Source organism: Macaca nemestrina, chromosome 2 (genome assembly GCF_043159975.1).
Source record: "Macaca nemestrina isolate mMacNem1 chromosome 2, mMacNem.hap1, whole genome shotgun sequence".
Lineage (NCBI taxonomy): Eukaryota > Metazoa > Chordata > Mammalia > Primates > Cercopithecidae > Macaca > Macaca nemestrina.
This window is the reverse complement of record NC_092126.1, coordinates 135,597,350-135,610,535: the sequence shown is the minus strand read 5'-3', so window position 1 is coordinate 135,610,535 and position 13,186 is coordinate 135,597,350. Positions and strand designations below refer to the sequence as shown.

At 47.6% G+C, this 13,186-nt stretch overlaps 1 long non-coding RNA gene across 1 annotated transcript; it reads right to left on the bottom strand.

Moving 5' to 3' along the window:
- Positions 1 to 383: 383 nt before the first annotated feature.
- On the bottom strand, positions 384 to 5,135 carry LOC105479584 (uncharacterized). The gene is made up of 4 exons (XR_985975.2): positions 4,825 to 5,135; positions 3,991 to 4,164; positions 2,154 to 2,251; positions 384 to 960 (listed from the first exon to the last, which is right to left on the bottom strand). It is a non-coding gene; the product is annotated as an uncharacterized lncRNA (long non-coding RNA).
- Positions 5,136 to 13,186: the final 8,051 nt, after the last annotated feature.

The window sequence follows — 13,186 nt, the reverse complement described above, 5'->3', positions numbered from 1 at the left end:
CTGAAGACAGAGGGACCCGGAGAGGAATCCACATGAGCAGGCCTTGCTAAGTGTCCCCAGCTCACTGCTCTTAGCCCACATCCTTTTGTCCTATCATGGTTTTCCATTTTTCACTCTTCCCCAAACCTGGTAACTGTTTTACTGTTTTTTGGGGGTCTTCATTTTCCTATAAAGGCTGCTGTGTCACATAAAACTTGTATGAAATAAATTACATGCTCTTCTGTTAACCCTTGTCAATTTAATTTTCAGATGAAGCCAGGGATCCGATGAGGGTGGAGAAAAACACGTTCCTCCCCTACAAGCTCAACTTTTCCCTTCCGTTCCTTTCGCAGGGTACGTTCCCCAGAAAGCACACTCAAAGATGGAGATTAGCGAGCAGGAGGTTTACTAGGGAGTTCTCAAGGGATCAACATCTGGAGAAGGGAAGGGAAGGAAGTCAAATTGGGCAAAGGGAGACACTGAGCTACAATGTAGTCATGAGGAAGGTCTCAGCCCACTCGACAGGGAATTCTTTGCTGGGAATATCTTTCTGAGTCATCCAAGTTGAGGCTGAGAGGCTCGGGACTCCACACCCTCTCGTCAATCAGTCATTAGATGCAGCCCGCCACGGAAGGGGGCGTGACAGTGGCAAGGAGGCAGCTCTCTTCCACCAAGGCAATCCCCTTGGGTGCTGACAACTGAGGGCTGTCAGCAGGCAGCTCTCCCAGCAGCTGGGGGCCTAAATGCCTCTCTCCTTAAGGATGATTTCGGTAGCTCATCACAGCCTCCACCCGCCACTCCTCCTTCTTCCTAATCATGCTGCATAGGAAATACAAACCTCCTTTATCTCAGCCTTGGCAAGTGTTGGTTGAGTGAAGATTGTACAGTTGCTTGCTTTTTCACCAATTTAGCCCGTACGTCATAAAAGTAGATCCAGTCTGGAGAGTCGGGGTTGAGTAGAGGTGGTGATGTGGGATGGCCCTGTCCCAACAGTAAGAGCTATCACTTACTGAATGCTAATTGTCTTCTGGGCTTAGGATGTTTCTGCTTTCCTTTAAAGTCCTTCAGCATAGGTAGTGTGATATTATGATTTTGCTTAATCTATAACCCGGTAATAATGAGCAGCCCAATCAAGAATGAATGGTTCAGCTGAGCCACACTCATGCCTGTAATCCCACTACTTTGGGAGGCTGAGGCGGGCAGATCACTTGAGGTCAGGAGTTCAAGACCAGTCTGCCTAACATGGTGAAACCCCATCTCTACAAATATACAAAAAAAAAAAAAAAAAAAAAAATAGCTGGGGTTGGTGGTGCCTGCCTTTAGTCCCAGCTACTCGAGAGGCTAAGGCAGGAGAATCACTTGGACCCGGGAGGCAGAGGTTGCAGTGAGCTGAGGTTGCACCACTGCACCCCAGCCTGGGCGACAGAGTGAGACTCCATCTCAAGAAAAAGAATGAAAGGCCAGAAAGCTTATTCTAGAGCTGATTTCTGTAAGCCCTTGTTTCCCACATCTTGAGTAACAATGAAAGCTTTGTTAACCAGCACCCAGAATGTCAGAAATGAGAGTGTGCATGTCTCTGTGTAAGTATTGGCCTGTTGACCAGCTCAATGCATATTAGAAATGGGCTCTCCTTGGTGAAATTAAGGCATTCACAATATATGGATTGGCTTAAATCCTGGAGAGACATGCCACATGTTTTCACGAACACGATAGAATAATTCAGAGAAGTCTGTAGACTTTACCCTAAGAAAATCACTAGACAAAAATCATTTAATGCTCTCATGAATGAATCTTTTCATGCTAGGTGCTGGCTGCAACAAAATAGGCCATATGAACTGTTTTTGCACCTGCTTGCTAAAACAGTAATAATTGATAAGCTCTCCTGTGTGTGGTAGAGAGTCCCTTTCTTTAAAGCTCAGAAACAAAGCCATGTGGAGAGTGGCAAACCCTTAGCACCTCAAACCTCTTCACTGGCTGCTCTGCATGTACCGCAAAAGAACCTGGGGTCATCCTCTACCAAACTGTCTCTGGTCAGTTTGCATCTGGGCACAGTACCTGGTGTTATGTGCATGTACTTTATTTAATGCCCACAACAACCCTATCAGATAGATAGTGTTATTTATACCCATTTTATTAGTGAGAAGCCCAAACTTCAGAGTGATTTCATAACTCACCCAAGGTCTTCATAGCAGATCCAACCAGGATTTGGACCCAGGTCTGTTTGTTCTCCAAGTTCTTCACTTCTGGCCTACGCTGCCTGCAGGAGGGCTGTCTGCAAAGTCAGGAGGGGAAATGAAGTGGGCATGGGGTTTCCTGGTGGGCTATTCTCTATTCTTCCATGACCCATGGAAGAACAGTATTAGGGGCCGGGCATGGTGGCTTACACCTTTAATCCTAGCACTTTGGGAGGCCGAGGTGGTCAGATCACCTGAGGTCAGGAGTTCAAGACTAGCCTGGCCAACATGGTGAAACCCCCGTCTCTACTAAAAATAACAAAAATTAGCTGGGCATGGTGGTGCACCTGTAATCCCAGCTACTCAGAAAGCAGAGGCATGAGAATTGTTTGAACCCGGGAGGCAGAGGTTCAGTGAGCAGAGATTGTGCCACTGCACTCTAGCCTGGGTGACAGAACAAGACTCCATCTAAAAAAAAAAAGAACAGTATTAGGGAAGTGGCTCACCTGCCTGCATGTCTATGCGGCACAGCTCCAAAAGTTTTAAGCCCATCCATGTGTCTTGGGAATTTTTTAAATTTCACCAATAAGAGCTCATTTCTAATATTCATCAGGCTGGTCAACAGGACAATATTTTTACCCCCCAAATAAACAAATACATAAAAATAAAACAAAACTCATATCTGACTCTCTGGATGCTAAGGCCTGGCGACTGTGCTGCCATGAGCCATCCAGGTGTTCCTTATCAAGGTGCTTCAACCTTCCAGGCTTTGCTTACTTCCTCCAGAAGGGAGGTCTTGCCCCCTAGAGGTTTATGTTTGTGATATACATGTGTGTGTTAAGAAGTACAAAGTAGGATGCCAAGGCGATGGAAACAATAATGAGACTAAAAATAGGCTAAAATGCCCTAGAGAAGGCATCTGCTGCCCAGACAAGAACATCAGAAAGTGTGGGCTTTCTGGGCCGGGCACGGTGGCTCATGCCTGTAATCCTAGCACTTTGTGAGGCCGAAATGGGTGGATTGCCTGAGCTCAGGAGGTTGAGACCAGCCTGGACAACATAGCAAAACCTCGTCTCTACTAAAAATACACAAATTAGCTGGGCATGGTGGTGGGGCACCTGCAATCCCAGCTACTGGGGAGGCTGAGGCACAAGAATTGCTTGAACCCGGGAGGCTACTGCCTCCAGCCTGGGTGACAGAGTGAAACTCTGTGAAAGAAGGAAAGAAAGAAAGAGATAAAGAGAGAAAGAGAGAAAGAGAGAGAGGGAGAGAGGGAGGGAGGGAGGGAAGGAGGAAGGGAGGAAGGGAAGGAAGGAACCTTTTGGTGAGCAAAGCTGGACTGTGGGCAGTGGAAAGAGGAATGCCTCTGGAACCAGCCCCCTGGTATAGAAGATGGTGTTGGCCCCGTCTCCTGCCTTTGGCATTCACCATTGCTGTACACAACACCAGCTTCTTACCGCAGAAATCTGCCACTCTGTCTGGGGCTGTCTCTGGCCACAGGAGCATGCTCAGTCCATGCACTGGCCGGGCTGGAAGTGCCCAGGGTTGTTCCCAAGAGCAGCCCCAACCAAAGATGAAGGGAATTGGGTAAATGCCCATGCTTCCTAGCCTCTGGGAGGATGGCTCTGAGGCAGGTTCTGTTCTACAAAGTCTCCGTGGTCCCCAGTGGGAATGAGCTTCATTGCACACAGAGATGACCTGCTTGTGAACACACTCTCATTCTACTTCCTTCCCTCCCTCCGTTTCACTTCCCCATCCCCCTACCAGCACTCCCTGGGGCCACTTCCCTAATTAACTGTATGTGCTCAAATATTTGCTTCCATGGGAACCAAATTACCTGGTTCAAATCCATACTCTGCCCCTGGCCAGCTGTGTCTTAGGAACATTACTCCACTCCCCTGAACCGCAGCATCCTCGGCTGGGATCGTGAGATGACAAAAGTAGAACAAACCTCACCAGACAGGTGTGAAGATTCCAGAAAATAGTCCGTGTCAATAGTTTAGAGCAGCATCTGGCATTCAGCAGACACACAATAAATGCTAGTGTTTTTATTATTTATTATAATTATTGCTTATTATTGATAGCCCCTGAGATTTCCTTGGCCAAGTTCAAGTCCATTCTGAGAGTTCTAAGCTCCCAAACTTCATACTTCCTCCGGGTGAATCTCCCTGGTTGTTTCAGGGAATCTAATTCATTTATTCACTTAACGTATCTTTAGCAAATATTGACTTAACACCTATTATGTCGAAGACACAGTGTGACAGTGGATATAAAAAATAAGATGAGGTCACGGTCTCCAGGGAGATAAGACGTATCCACACATAGCTACCGTCTAAGGCAAACTGTGATAAGTGTTCTTGTGTGTGTGTCAATAGAGCATAAAGTGAGTTCAGAGGAGGGTGAAGAAAATTGTGTATGGTATGAAGGAGTATTGGCAGAGTTGGGTTTGGAAAGGGGTAGAACTGCAGCAGAGGAGACGGAGGGGAGAGGATACAATACATGGAGAGGGAGAAAGTGATAAATTCTAGGAGTATGGCATCCCAGAGACAGCTCAACTATATCTTAATGTGAGATCCCATAGATTGATGAGCCTCTATGTCTCAGAGCTAAAGGGACAGCGGATTCTCCCCCAAATTATTATTACCATTCCTGACACTTACATAGTACTTACCCTGCCCTAGGAACTATAGGGGATGTGCTACGTATGTTAGCTGATTTAATCTTCACCTTCAGGGTCAGCACAACTATGACCTCCACTTGACAGATAAGAACACTGAGGCTGGAGGGGTTAAATGTCTTGCTCCAGCTCCCGCGGAAGCTACGTGCCTGTCACCTAATCCCACGCGGTCTGGTTCCAAGGTTCACACTCTACACTGCCTCTCAAGTGCGGCACCTTTTCAGGATTTTAAGGGAATATGTTGCTGTGATGTTCACTGAGCTTGAGGAGAGACTGAAAGAAAGCCCTTCAGCCCCATACAGGAAGTCCCCAAAGGATGGATGGTTCTGGAAGTTACCAGGACAACGCACCCCCTCAGCCTGGCCACGCCCCCGGGCTCCCGCTCACTGGTTGCAAAACTCAGCTTTGCCCCTGCCCAGAGCTTTCCTTCCCGGGGCCCGCTGGGGAAGCACCCGCGGCTTGTGGTGGCTGTGGTTTGGTGCCCAGGACCCACACGTCAAAGGAGCTCATTCGGAAGCAGAGGCACGCGCTTGTTCCCAGAACTCAAACTCCAGAGTCCCTCCAGTAGGTGGTACAGAGGCGAGTTTGACCCTAAACAAAACAGGGCAGGGTCTTCCTGTTTGTTTTCTTCCTCCAGCGGGGAGCAACGGCTGCTAATTGGATAGTGAAGCGACCGATTTATTATTCTCTTACCCGTGCTGAGCAGAGCTGTAGGAAATCTCCGGGGCCGAGAGCAGCACAGCGGGGTACCTCGGGGTCGCTCTGAGGAGGGCCAAAGCTGCCGGCTGCCATGTTTTATTTGGCCTGCCCAGTGTTTAAAAAAAGTGTTTTTAAATAGATGCTGACATTTTGAAAAGGGGAAGATTATACATACACTTCTACATCTCCGACTTGTGTCAAGAAATGGGAAGATCTGGGCCCAGATCCCCATAGGTCAGCGATGAGGGGGACCGAGCAGGGGCGGCCCTTTAGACGGTCGCAGAGTCCCAGCCACCAGCCCTGCTCACTTTTCTTACCTCTCTGGCCCCGTCGGCATTTGAGCCCGGGACCCCAGACGAAATGATGCGCTTCCTCTTAGAACCCCCGCTAATCTGAGGACGGGGTCACCCCACAGACGCCATGGCTCAGCAAGCAGACCAATGGCCAAGGAGTCTGGCAAGGGGCCCTTGGTGAGTGGGTTTAATGACAGATTCAGTTGCCCATTAGGAAGCCATTAGAACGCAGCGTGATGCATCACTGGGTAAACGAGAGGGGCTGAAGTCAGAGACAGGTTCTTGGAGCGCTTGATCCAATTTAATTCTTCTATTTAAAAAAAAAAAAAAAAAACCCTAGGCAGATGAGAGTGGAAGCTGTAAATCACCCTCTATGCAATGGCTCATCATAAGGGATATGGAGCAAAATTAGAGGAGGCACGAGAAGGAAAGCCGGTGATGAACAAGGCAGGGGCTGCTGCGGTGTGATTGAAGACAGGCTGGGAATGCGGGAGAAGCCGCTGGAAACTGGTTTGGGCTGGAGGTCTAATTACCGCATCCCAAGTCAGAAAAGCCCAGGACCCAGCCTTCTGCTCTGCCTTGGGGAGTAGGATGGGAGAATCTGTGTGCAGTAAACTTCCTGAGACAGTGCCTCTTAGTGCCATCTACATGGAATGTGAAGTCAATCAGAATGTCTCTAAATCCTGGCTCTATTGGGTTTTGGCTGTGTGACTTTGGGTAAGTTACTTAACCTCTCTGAGTCACATTTTCCACCTGTGTTAAAGGAGGTAATCATCGCAAATGCAAAGGGTGGTGCTGAATATCAGGGTGGGCACCCGCTAAGTGATGCTTTCTTCTGTTTAATGTTGTAAAGGATATAAATGAGATGGTCCCTAAATGAGGGTAGATTTTACTCCCCTTTAGCTCAGGTGGCACTTGTCAGGGAGATCAAGTAGGTTCTGTTCTTCCCTAGTAAAAGCAGGAAGGCTTTCCTGGGTGGGGTCCTCTGAGTGCTGGAAGAAGGGGAGGGTGTCCACTCAGAGAGGAGGCAGGAGGGCAGCCTTGCACACACTGGGCACCTCTGGGCCTCCAGCACTGGATGTCAGCTGTGCTTGTTGAATGGATGTGCTGCCTTCAATCCCCACATCTGTTCTCTGCCCTTCTCTATCCTCTCTGTGCCCTGGGATGCTGATCCTGGCAATACCTCACCCAGTGTCTTTATTTGGGTTCTCCCAAAAGCAGAGCCCCAGATAAGGATGTGAGGGTAGCCTGTTTCTTGGGGAGCTTATGGTGAATGTGGAGCTCCCCATGCACGACCCCCTTCCAGGAGGGACTGATTGCCCCGCTGTTGCAACTGATTGCCCATCCTTCAGGATTTGCCTAAACTACAGAGACAGCCACAGACACGCCCTCCTGGGCTGTTCACATCCTCATCTGCGTGGGGGCACAGAAGCCTGGCCATTCAGCCCATGGGAGACTCAAGACATGCTCCCAGCAACCTGCGGGGCTGCCCAAGGCTTCGCTAATCCTGCACCCCTGCATCACATCTCAGCTTCCCCCTCTGCCCAAATCTACTTCCTCCCTATTCCTTTCACAGGTATTGATTCCCTAATGAAAACCTTGCACCCCATCTTCCATCTTAGAGTCTTCTTGCAGAGAACCCAACCTGTGGCAGAGCTGGTCTCAGGACTCGGAGCGAGGGAGCAGGGAAAGAGGACAGGAAAGCAGGGACAGTCAATTTAAGGGTATGTTGTCTGAGACAAAGATTCTGCTAGGACCTCTGAGATGAGTACAAGATGCCTGGAGCCATTCACTGGGCAGTATCTGTCCATCAGCTCCCAGGCCCCAAAGAACCAGAGATGCCTGTGAGGGCTTTCACTGCCCTGCATTTCTGGGCTTCACATGTGCACTGGCTGAGAGGGCTCCCTGTCTTCAAGGACGCTCCTGAGCAGAAAGTGGGTGCATTTGAGGTGGGATGCTGTCTTGAGAATCTGAGCTTTATGAGAAGCAGACCCAGGGGGCATGGTGTGGGGCATCCCAAAGGACCTTCCATACATTAGGTGCCTTGGCCTTGGGGAGGAGCCCTCGGGAGTTCTGAGGGTGGGAGAAGAGGTAGGTGGGACTAATCCTTCCCCATTCCCTCCCTGCCTCAGTACCAGGGCTCAGGCAGTAGCGCTGCCAGCTCTTCCTGGGATCAGAATCATGGCCCCGCTCCCCTTGTCCCTTCAGGCCGAGGAACATAAGGGCTTCCCATGGTTACTGGTGTCTGAGTGCCTCAACCTCCCTTGCTGGTTCCTTTCTCCTGCCCACACCTTTGTCAATAGTCCCCCCACCAAAGTCTCTTTGGTTGAGCAGTTGGTGGGGATGCTGACTGATAAAATGGTCTAGGCCACTGCTCACTGTTTAAAGCCTTGCTTCAGAGTGACCTTCTAGGGCCCTGCAGTTCCCCCTTCTCCAACCCCTCCAGCCTCTCCAACCCTTCTCCCTCCCAGCTGGTCTGGGTTCCCTACCGCATCTACTTGCTTTTGAATCTGTTTCTTGTAGATAAATGTGTGTTCTCCTCTTTCACAGCCTTACCGTTTGATTTGGAGAAAGAAAAAAACCCAATTCTATAAAGCTATTAAATGTTTTCCTTTCACAAACACCAGTTTTGTATATCAGAAGCACTGCCTTTCATGCCTATTGAGTTCTCAGAAATGGGCTTCAAGTGCCTATTTCAGGAGTTGAAATCTGAACATCAGCTCTTTCTTCCTCTCTGCATTCCTGCCACACAATCCTAATCCTCTCCAGTGTGATGGGTCCCTCTGGCTGGGTAGAAGGGAGATCATTTAAAGGAAATGTGAAAAAGAAAAGAGTAGTATTCCATTTCAAGAGATTTTTCTCCTGACACAGTTATTTTCAACAGGTGACAGGTATTGAAACTGATGAAAGATTCTTGGGTGAATACAAACCACTCCCCGCCCCTGTCCCCAGCACACATTCTCCAGAAATTCCAGAACGCCCAGTCAGTGGATTCATTCCACACATATTTAGTGCCTAACTACATGCCAAGGAGCTGGGTGCTAAGAACAAAAAAGTACGACTCCTGCTCTCTGCCATAGAGTTTGTGATCTGTGTTGATGCATTAGAGATTAATCCAATGATTGCACAAAATGTGATGTTGCAATTTTGCCTTTGCACTTGCTGTTCCCTCTGCCTGGAATGCTTGTCCCTGCAAGGTGTCTGCCCGGCTTCCTCTAGGCCTTTTCACAATCATCCCTCTTCACTCATGGCCTTCTTAGCCACTCTGTCAACATTCCTGCTCTTTTTTTCTCTCTAGCATACTTCTCTGTTTATAGACCATCTATCCCAGAATGTAAGCTTCATAAAAATACAGATTTTTCTTTTCATAAAGTATTTGATTGTTCTCTGCAGAGAACAAAATTCCCAGAGCAGAAAACAATGCATGGGATATAGTAGGCGCTCAAACAATGTATATTGAATGAATAAACATGGACCACACTAAGTGCTAACGAGCATGGGCTGAGAAGGATTAGAGACAAGAGAGTTTCCAAGGGAACTGATAGTTGGGCTGATCTGAGGAAAGTTGGGAGGCATTAAGTAAGCCTAAAGGAGAGGGAAATAAATCCGTGCAGGAAACACTAGCATATGCCAGGGTGCTGGGTGAGCAGGAGCATGGTGGGCTTAAGAAACTAGAAGGAGGCCAGGTGCAGTGGCTCATGCCTGTAATCCCAACACTTTGGGAGGCTGAGACGGGTGGATCATGAGGTCAGGAGATCAAGATTATCCTGGTTAATACGGTGAAACCCCATCTCTACTAAAAATACAAAAAAAATTAGCCGGGCGTGTTGGCAGGCACCTGTAGTTCTAGCTGCTCAGGAGGCTGAGGCAGGAGAATGGCAGAACCTGAGAGGTGGAGCTTGCAGTGAGCCAAGATCGCACCACTGCACTCCAGCCTGGGCAACAGAGCAAGATTCCATCTCAAAAAAAAAAAAAAAAAAAAAGAGAAACTAGAAGGAGTTCAGTGGGATTGGAGCACAGAGGATGGGAAAGATATATGGTGAGGGATTAATAACAAAGCTGACAGTACTGTCACACAGTGCTGGGAACTAGGCCAACCTTCACACAAGTCTGGGAGAAAGGTACTATACGTATTCCCATTTTACAGATGAGAAAATCAAGGCCCAGATAGTGTAGGTAACTTGTACAAGTTACAAACCTAATGAGCAACAGAATTAAAGTTCAAATGCAGGAACTTTGATCCAGAAGCCTAAGGTCTGAAATCCATATGGCTTTCAGTCTCTGGTAGGAGGACTAGGAGGGGTTGGCTCAGGTAGGGCTTTGTAGTGACATAGAATCCCAGGTTGGGGCTAGGGTAGAGCTGGCAGATATAGACTGGATATCTCCCGGGATGATTCTTACCGGCCTCCCAACTCCCATCTCCCCACCCAACCCCACCCCATCTCCAGAGCTGCACATGCTCTGATTGGATTGACCTTAAAAAGCTTGCTTCCATTCTAGTCAGGATGGGCAAAAGCAGTCTAAACTCCCTGAAGATTTGGCCATGAACCAATAAGATCCCTCCAGAGATTAGTGTAAAGCTAGTGCTCTGTTCTCTGCAATGACAGGTTATTTTAAAAAGCATTAACTAGGTCATTTGCAACGCAATGTGAGTGGCCAAGGCTGCTGACTAGAATCCCCTTGGACTTTTAAAAAATCCAGATGCCCAGGCTGCACCCTCACCAGTTACATCAGAGTCACTCGGGCAGGACCTAGGCATCAGTATTTTTTAAAGCTCCCCAGGGAAGCCCAAAGTGCAATCAAGTTTGAGAACCAACAGTTCAGTCCCCAGCTACTCAAAGGCTGGAGCAGGGATCAGTAGCATCAACATCCTTGAGAAGTCTCGGGCCCTTTCTCAGACCTACTGTTTCAGAATCTGCATTTTATTGGTTTTTTTGTTTGTTTATTTGTTTTGTTTTTTATTTTATTCTTAAAAGGGGATACATGTGCAGAATGTGCAGTTTTGTTATATAGGTATATGTGTGCCATGGTAGTTTGCTGCACCTGTTGACCTGTCCTCTAAGTTCCCTCCCCTCACCCTCCACTCCTCAACAGGCCCTGGTGTACACTGTTCCCCTCTCTGTGTCCATGTGTTCTCAATGTTCAACTCCCACTTATGAGTAAGAATATGCAGTGTTTGGTTTTTTCTTCCTGTGTTAGTTTGCTGAGAATAATGGCTTCCAGCTTCATCCATGTCCCTGCAAAGGACATGATCTCGTTCCTTTTTATATAACCTCATGTGGTTAGTGGCTATGGTATTGGACCGTGCAGTTCTGGAGCAGGGCTTTTCAAACTTCTGTGGATTCCGAGGTGGCTGAATCACCTGAGGTTGGGAGCTTGAGACCAGCCTGACCAACGTGGAGAAACCCTGTCTCTACTAAAAATAGAAAATTAGCTGGGCGTGGTGGCACATGCCTGTAATCCCAGCTACTTGGGAGGCGAAGGCAGGAGAATCGCTTGAACCCAGGAGGCAGAGGTTGCAGTGAGCCGAGATCGTGCCATTGCACTCCAGCCTGGGCAACAAGGGTGAAACTCCATCTCAAAAAAAAAAAAAAAATTCTGACACGGAGATTCCTATCCACACAGGTTTGAAAAGTCCTACTCCAGAACTGCATAGTTCAATACCATAGCCACTAACCACAGGAGGTTATTTAGATTTAAATTAAATTAAAAATTCAGCTCCTCAGTTGCACTAACTACATATATTTCAACTGCTCAATTGCCACGTGTCACTGGTTGGTGGCTACCATATTGGACAGTACAGATATAGAATAGTCTGATCATTGCTGAAAGTTTATTGGACAGTACTGCTCCAGAACATTCTGGAGTGGTGGTAATCCACCAGTCTTTTTTCCTGTGGATGCTGTAGGTATACAGACAGACAGTGCTACCCTCCCTGGATGGAACAAAATTAAGATGCATTCAACCAGGCGCACAGGGGATGTATCTAGATTATTGATTTTCCACTCATTTGAAATAAATCAAGGACATGGCTATGTCTTCCCAAGCCCTAAATAAGTGCAGTTTGTGGGGTGGTAAACAGATGAGTAGGGAAAAAAGGAGAGGAGAAATGCAAGAAGCAAGATCAATTTCAGGTGCTAGAACAGAATGCAAGAGGGTTAGCCCAGGCCCCACCTCCCTGTCAGTCTCAGCACTGCCTGCTAATCACAAGGCAGGAGAGCGCTTGGCAAGCAGATGTGATTGATTTGTGACTCCAGGTGCAGATATGAAAAGGGGGCATTTAGTCAGCTAAATAATAGCCAAGCTGTCGTGTGAGGAGGCTGGGGGCTTAGGTTGTTTTTCTTCTGCTTTAGGGTGGAGGTGGTGGCAGAGAGTTCCACCCTTCTACAAAACTTTGCCTGTTTTCTGGGAAGGCCAGGCGAGGTTTCCCCCTTGTAGACTGTTTAGTTGCAGACAGAGGGATGTATAATGGGGCTAGAGCTGAACGATATGAGAATAACAAGCCAGACCAGCATTAGAGAGTGATGTATACTTTTCTTGGAAAGCTGTCGTCCATGTAGACAGGCACTCTGGCAACTGACAGTAGGTGAGGGGCAGCAGTTAGCAGCAGATCATTTGCCTACTGGCACGCTACCCCTTGGGTGTGCTCCTTCCGAAATACTAGGGTCAGGGCAGGGTGAAAAGAGTGAAAACTCAAAACAAGAGAATGCTCCAACAAAATGTACCCTACTACACAGCAACAGGCACCATTCAGTGCTGTTTACATCTTTTCAAACTTTCAGCTTTTAGGGCTCACTAATACTTCTACATAGTAAAGCTTTTTGCATTTTGAGGTGTTTTGTGGTTGCCTTATGGGGCTGGTCCTTATGACTGCCTCTAGAGGAAGTCAGAGTAAATTTCGCCATCCCTTTAGACGTGAATAAAGCCCAGGGTGGTTAAGTGAGTTTTCCAAAGTCACACCACTGCTCGTGAGTTGAAGATGTAAAACAATCATTCCATTATTTGTTTATTCGTAACTATTTACTGAGAACCCTACTAAGTGCCCAGCCCTGGGGATGCTTCTGTAGTGTCTCTGTTTTCATGGAATTTGGAGCTTGGATTCTAAAGAGGCTGATAGAAAAAAAATGTAAACAAAAATGTAAACAAATGAAAGAACCACAAATTACAGTAAGTGTTACAAAGGGAAGACGAACTAAGAGAATGCAGAGAGAAAAGCAGGGAGAGGGATGGGGCAACATGGAGAAGTTGATTTGCAAAGGCTTCTCTGAAAAGGGCATGTTTATGCTGAAACTTGAAGAATGAGATGTAACAAGAGCGGGAGAAGAACATTTCCGGCAGAGGGAGCTGTATAAGCAAAGGCAGAT